Below are 7,867 nucleotides of genomic sequence, written 5' to 3'. Positions count from 1 at the left end.
CTATACTAGAATTACAAAGAAGGCTGAATAACAGCTCTGGCAAGTCTCTCTCTCTCTTTTTTTTAAAGATTTTATTTATTTATTTGACACAGAGAGAGAGACAGTGAGAAAGGGAACACAAGAAGGGGGAGTGGGAGAGGGAGAAGCAGGCTTCCTGCTGGCAGGGAGCCCGACATGGGGCTCGATCCCAGGACTCTGGGATCATGACCTGAGCTGAAGGCAGATGCTTAATGACTGAGCCACCCAGGCGCCCCAGGGAAGTCTCTTTCTAAAAGCAGGAACCCAGCTTTTTTGCAGCGGGTTTGCCCCCAGAACACAGGTGTCATGAAAACCACCACTCAACCTAAACCAAAATGGGAAAGGAAAAGACTCACGTTAACATCATCATCATTGGACACATAGATTCGAGTAGGTCTACCACTACTGGTCATCTAATCTACAAGTGTGGTGGGATCGTCAAAAGAACTATCAAAAAATTGGAAAAGGGGGTGCCTGGGTGGCTCAGTCGTTAAGCATCTGCCTTCGGCTCTGGTCATGATCCTGGGGTCCTGGGATCGAGCCCCGCATAGGGTTCCCTGCTCCATGGGAAGCCTGCTTCTCCCTCTCCCATTCCCCCTGCTTGTGTTCCCTCTCTCGCTGTGTCTCTCTTTGTCAAATAAATAAATAAAATCTTAAAAAAAAGAAAAAGAAAAATTGGAGAAGGAGACCGCTGAGATGGGAAAGGGCTCCTTCAAGTATGCCTGGGTCTTGGATAAACTGAAAGCTGAACGTGAACGTGGTATCACCATTGATATCTCCCTGTGGAAATTAGGGACCAGCAAGTATTATGCAACCATCATTGATGCCCAGGACACAGAGATTTTATCAAAAACATGATTATAGGCACATCTCAGGCTGACTGTGCTGTCCTGATTGTGGCTGCTGGTATTGGTGAATTTGAAGCCGGTATCTCCAAGAATGGGCAGACCCATGCCCTTCTGGCTTACACACTGGGTGTAAAACAACTAATTGTTGGTGTTAACAAAATGGATTCCACTGAGCCACCCTACAGCCAGAAGAGATATGAGGAAATCGTTAAGAAAATTGGCTACAACCATGACACAGCATTTGTGCCAGTTTCTGGTTGGAATGGTGAAAACATGCTGGAGCCAAGTGCTAACATGCCTTGGTTCAAGGGACGGAAAGTTACCCATAAAGATGGGAATGCCAGTGGAACCACACTGCTTGAAGCTCTGGATTGCATTCTGCCACCAACTCGTCCAACTGACACGCCCTTGTATCTGCCTCTCCAGGACGTCTACAAAATTGGTGGTATTGATACTGTCCCTGTGAGCCGAGTGGAGACTGGTGTTCTTAAACCTGGCATGGTGGTCACCTTTGCTCCAGTCAATGTTACAATTGAAGTAAAGTCTGTTGAAATGCACCATGAAGCTTTGAGTGAGGCTCTTCCTGGGGACAATGTGGGCTTCAGTGTCAAGAATGTAACTGTCAAAGATGTTCATCGTGGCAGTGTGGCTGATGACAGCAAAAATGACCCACCAATGGAAGCAGCTGGCTTCATGGCTCAGGTGATTATCCTGAACCATCCAGACCAAATCAGTGCTGGATATGCACCTGTGCTGGATTGTCACACAGCTCACATTGCTTGCAAGTTTGCTGAGCTGAAGAAGATAGATCGTCATTCTGGAAAAAAGCTGTAAGATGGTCCCAAGTTCTTGAAATCTGGTGATGTTGCCATTCTTAATATGGTTCCTGGAAAGCCTATGTATGTTGAGAGCTTCTCTGACTATCCTCCTCTGGGCTGTTTTGCTGTTCGTGACGAGTCAGACGGTTGCTGTGGGTGTCATCAAAGCAATGGACAAGAAGGCAGCTGGAGCTGGCAAGGTCACCAAGTCTGCCCAGAAAGCTCAGAAGGCTAAATGAATATTATCCCCAATACCTGCCACCCCAGTCTTAATCAGTGGTGGAAGAACCGTCTGAGAACTGTTTGTGTCAATTGGACATTTAAGTTTAATAGTAAAAGACTGGTTAATGATAACAATGCATTGTAAAACCTTCAGAAGGAAAGGAGAATGTTTTGTGGGCCATTTGTTTTTTGTGTTTGTGTGGCAGTTTTAAGTTATTAGTTTTAAAATCAGCACTTTTTAATGGAAACAACTTGACCAAAAATCTGTCACAGAATTTTGAAACCCATTAAAACAAAAGTTTAATGAGAAAATAAATAAATAAATAAAAAATAAAATTAGGAACCCAGAAAGAGTGGGACCCTGATATCTAGAATAGATTGACTTGAGAATATTGAACTTCTTTAAGATCTTCATGAATTCATGGACTTGAAGAAGTAGCCTACTGAATTTCTCTTTAAGATATCCTTGAACTCCTGGGTCTGCAGAAGTTACTAACTCTTTTTATAAGATGATAGCAGTCACTTCCACTCCCCATTCTGCCTTGCCTGGACATCATGCAGAGTCTTCACCTGGGGCAGCAGATGTTTTGCAAGATAATATGCTTGCAAGTATATTTACCTCAAGATTTTCTCAGAGTGCCAACAACCAGTCTCAAACTCAGCATGGCCCAACTGGGGAAGTACTATCTCTGACTGGGAAGAAAAGTACTATTCACCAGATGAGTTGCAGGACCTGGCTAAAAATATATTATCAGGAAAATGTGCCTAGAAATCAGTCTTGAGAATGCTGCACCAGGAATTAAAAAAATATGTCTGGATAAAGGAGAGTTTACTGATGAATGTTCTCACATGGCTCAGGATTTAGCATCCTGGCAAGGACACCAGGAATCAGTTATAATCTTCTATTTGGATAACAGAGATTCTGGAACTGCTTTGGCAAAGTACTGAAGGAGGAGTCAAGAGACTTAGAGAGGTGGGCGTGTTAGGATGGATTTATAGTCCTTGTTTTACATGGTTCTGATATGCATGAATTTCAGTTACCATAGTTCTGCTAAATACTAGTGCTCCAACCACACAGTTCAAATTTCAGTTATCAAGATATATTAACTGTGAGTAATTGCATAAAGCACACACTTTTATGGTAGCTCTTCAATGCACAGAGCACTTCATAAATAACAGATGCACATCATGATCAAGGACTGTGTCATTTTTTTTCAAAATCTGTAGGTAATTGGTCACTGAACATCTGTTACTCAATTTACACACAGATGGCAAATGTATAGTTGTGTTGTCTCTTTATCGCCCAGTGAGAAAGCCATGTAACATTTTGTAAAAATGGATAATTGAAAGAGGGAATTGGCCACTACAAAGTACAGGAAAGAAACTAAAGTGATAATGCAAGAAGTGAAATTCTAATTGAATGTTAGTGGGGTTATAGAAGAAATAGCTGACTATGGGAATATTGACACTGCTGTTGTTTAAGAGATTCCAGACTTGTCATGATGAGCCCTGAGTACTGTATAGAATTGTTGAGCCACTTTATATTGTACACCTGAAACAAATATAACACTATACGTTAACTAGACTGGAATTAAAATAAAACATTTAATTAAAAAGAGAGATTCCATTTGTGCAGAGGAACTTAGTGAAGGCAAAAGTGGTCATGACAAAAAAGATGAAACTATCTCAGAGAAACTGTTGCTAATGGAAAGCAGAAAGGATACGATGTTAGAAGCTGATTCAAATTTAGGAAGTGGTATGACAGAATGTGACCTTATTTGGTGAGAGGTTATTAAGTTGAAGTATGACCAGTGTCTTTATAAAAAGGGCATTTTGGATGCAGAGTCAGGCAGGGAGAAGACGATGGCTGAAAGCCAAGGAGAGAGGTTTGAAACAGATCTTTTCTTCATAGCCCTCAGAAGGAACCAAACCTGCCAACACCTTGATCATGAATTTCTAGCCTCCAGAATGATGAGACAATACATTTGTGTAGTTGAAGCCACCCAGTTTGTGGTACTTTGTTATGAGAGCTCTAGCAAACTAATGCAGACTCATAAATGAAGTCATAAATGGAGTCCTGGCCTGAGTCCACCTCTTAGTGAGTACAAAGGCTTCTGTGGCCATTTCCTAGTCCTTCGATCCATACTCATGATGAACCTATTTAGTAGCTCCTAGAACCCTTGCATTGGTTACCTGATCTGTAGAATGAGAGCAGCCATGGTAGGAAAGGCCAAGTGGAAGCCCTTGAACTTTCTTCACCTTCTTCCCAACCAAGACAGAAAATCAGGAGAAATACAGAATCCCAGATGGAATGTCAGAGATAAAAAAAAAAAAAAAAAAAAACCACCTTCAAAATATGTTTCAAGTGAACATCATCACTAGTCTTGTTTCTGGAAGAAAATCAACAGATGGATCAGAGCAGATGACATAGACCTCTGAAAACTTAACCAAGTAACATACTCAATTCCAGCTGTGTGCTGGATGTGTATCTTCACCAGAACAGATCAACACAGTCTCTTACCTTTGGTGTGTAGCAAATGATCTGGCGAATATGTTCTTTTCATTCCCTGCTGGAAAAATGGGTCAGAGGCAGGTCACATTAATTTGAAAGAGATAAAAGTATGCATTCATGAACCTGTTCAAAGTTATATTAGCTCTCCTACTCTCAGTAACAACATAGGGTAAAGGCAACTTGATTATCTGAACATTTTGCAGAAAACTCATGTTGGTCTACCATTTTTATGACATCATGTTAATCAGAGAGGCCATAAGTAATCTAGATGCCTTGGTAAGACACATGCCATAGTGGGGGAGACAAATTTTACAAAAATTTAAGGGCCTGCCACATTGGTGAAAGTTTTAGAAGTTTTGTGGTCTGGGTATGACAGGACATCCCCACCAAGGTAGCAAAGCTATCATACTTTCCATTTCCTAACAGTGAGGAAAATGCACAGTACTTGAAAGGCTGGGTGGTTAGGGATCTGGGAGGAGTGAGATTGGAAGATCAGTTAAAAAGAGATTTGGGAAAGAGGAATGTGGATTGATGATTAGGGATGGGCACAAAGTATGTGGATTTTTATCTCACAGCAGTACTTACCATCAGAGAAGACACTGAGTAGAAGAAAATGATGATTTTTCCAAGAGAAGTTAGTGAGCCTCTCTTCTTGGTCATTCCAGCATGTGCATAATGGGCCCAGGAATGGAGTAGTCTTGTGGTGGGAATGCAGGTGACACATGGGCCCAACAGCAAAGGCTCTCTCTTACTAAGGCTAATCTGGCTATCACCATTGTGGAAGGTTCAAAGTGTCAGCAGCAGAAACTGATGCTGAGCTGTTGGTAGGGTCCTATACTTTGAAGACACCGAAGCTAGAGGAGCCAGCCATTTATCCTTACTGGATTGATGCATATTCCAGTTATTAGTGTACTTTCTCTGCCCCAGTGCCTTAATCAGCACCATCGTCTGAGGGGTCAAAGTGTCTGACTTATAGTATGTGATATATATTTTTTTAACAAAAGGACTGATTTTTGGTAAAGAGTAAGTACATATGTGTGGGATCTACTGCTCCTACTCTCTATCTCCCAGAAGCTCCTAATCTGAATATTGAAAAGGCCACTTAAAGGTAAAGCAAAGGCATATTCTTATAGTTGTTGGATGCTATCTTTAAAGATACATTCCTTGAACCAGTACATACTGTTATATATCTCCCTTAGATTGAATACATGGATCCAAGGCATGGAAGCAGAAGCTGCCCTTATACCACTACTCCAAGTGACCCACTTGGCAGAGAGAGTATGCTTTCTATTCCTACAACTTTAAGATTTGTAGGATTTGAGGTCTGGGTTCCCAGGACCAAAGTAACATTCCACTAATCTTCAAGTTAGAGCACCTGCCTAGTCATTTTGGGTTCCTCATATGAATAGACTAGAAGGAAAAGAAGGGTTAGTATGTTGACAGGAGTGACTGACCTTGATTATTATGAGGAGGTAGGATTGCTGCTACATAATGGGAACAGTGAGAAGCATGTGTGGAACTAGGAGATTACTTGAATTTGCCTTCAAACCCAGTGATTACTATAAATAGGAAATTACAGGAGCAGTATCCTGATAAAGTTAGGTAGCCAGAGGTGCAGATTTCTCAGGTGTGAAAGTATGGGTTACCCCACTGAGCAGCTAACTTGGAAGAGCAGAAATGCTATTCAAGAGTGAGAAGAATCTAGAATGTGTTTTAGAAAAGAGAGATGATGAATACTGGTTGTGGCCTTGGGGCCAACTGCAATAGCCAGCCAAAACAGTAGCTTATACCGATATTAAGCTATAAGGTGTTTTTTTTTTTTTCTTTTTAAATCAGAATTGTGGCTGGGTACCACTTAGAAGGAACAGTAACTAGACAAAGTGAAATTAACATGAGGATAGAGTACATCTGATTAGTGCAAGGGATGGGCTATAGTAGATAGAGTCTGTTCTCCATCCATATCTCTGGGAAATCCTGCTCATTTATAACTGCTAATATCTGAATCTATGACTAAGACTCCTTTTTTCTGCAACTGTGGAGAGCTGCCTGTACACGTGACAGACTAGAAATGCCAATGAATGAACAATTTCTGGAGGGTAGCCCTCAATTAGTGACTCTCATAAGTAGGCATATGAAAACTTGAGCTCCCCTCCCTCTTTCCTAGAGCTGGACAATTGTGAGGTGTATTTTTTTGCACGCATTCTCAGAATTTTCTTGTGGGATTAAGTTTTAACTGTTCAATGTGGTAACTTGGTGTCATAATAGTGCATTTATGAGGTGCTTTCCTTTCCCAATATTAATTTTTCATTCTTTACCAGTGTTGCTTCTGCTTTCCAACTAAACTACTGCCATTCGAATTCCTATGTCAGGGCCTGCTTCTGGGAGAATCCCAAATAAGACCATTCCTGAAACCTTAGTATATTTACTAATTGCTTTATCATACATGGAGTAGTTTCAAATTATACCAGTATTGCTAACAATAAACCTAACGAGACCAGTTTAAGATTTCCTTGCATTATAGTTGTCCTTAGACAATACTATGCTTCTGATGTAAAATCAGAATACTATGTTAAAAAAGATACATGCTGTTTGAATTAAAACACATTAACTCAACACTTCTAGTTGTCAGAATTGATGGTAGGAGGGAGACTGTATTTTTTAGGCAACCATTTTGCCGGGAGGTTCAATGACATGACATTTCAGTTATCTACTGTTTGTTTTCTAGTCCACGGAGACCACCAGAAGTCAAATGAGGAAAGAGCCGGAGGTGGAGGGAGTGAGGAGGGGGAGGCTAGGAAACAAGGATCACAACACCCGGAGTTGGGACTTAACAGTCCTGTGAGTCACATCAGCCTTTTAACATCAAAAACTTTAGGGCTCCAGAAATAACATTCGGTTAGTTAAAAACCCAAATCAAAACCTCACAGCCAATTTTTTTTTTTTTTTTTTGCTAAATGGCTGACCACATTTAAAGTTGAATGAAAATATACAAAAGAACCAGCATAAAGACTATAATAAAAATGGAAAAGAACAAAACAAAATGGAGATGGAGAATATTTCTTTTCTTTTTAATTTTTTATTGTTATGTTAATCACCATATATTACATTAGTTTTTGATGCAGTGTTCCATGATTCATTGTTTGTTCATAACACCCAGTGCTCCATGCAGAACGTGCCCTCCTCAATACCCATGACCAGGCTAACCCATCCCCCCACCCCCCTCCCCTCTAGAACCCTCAGTTTGTTTTTCAGAGTCCATCGTCTCTCATGGTTCGTCTCCCCCTCTGACATACTCCCCTTTTCTTCCTCTCCTGTTATCTTCTTTTTCTTTTTTCTTAAAATATGTTGCGTTCTTTCAGAAGTACAGATCTATGATTCAACAGTCTTGCACAATTCACAGCGCTCACCGTAGCACATACCCTCCCCAATGTCTATCACCCAACCACCCC

General features: G+C 40.9%; 1 pseudogene; it reads left to right on the top strand.

The window, feature by feature from the left end:
- The first annotated feature begins 353 nt into the window (after positions 1-353).
- LOC112826798 (elongation factor 1-alpha 1-like) lies at positions 354-2,175 on the top strand (annotated as a pseudogene).
- The last annotated feature ends 5,692 nt before the right edge of the window (positions 2,176-7,867 follow it).

This window comes from Callorhinus ursinus, unplaced genomic scaffold, assembly GCF_003265705.2.
Source record: "Callorhinus ursinus isolate GAN/ISIS: 27379988/994484 unplaced genomic scaffold, GSC_fseal_2.0 scaffold7, whole genome shotgun sequence".
Classification (NCBI taxonomy): domain Eukaryota; kingdom Metazoa; phylum Chordata; class Mammalia; order Carnivora; family Otariidae; genus Callorhinus; species Callorhinus ursinus.
The sequence above is the reverse complement of the archived record's forward strand: the minus strand, read 5'-3'. Positions and strand labels throughout refer to the sequence as shown.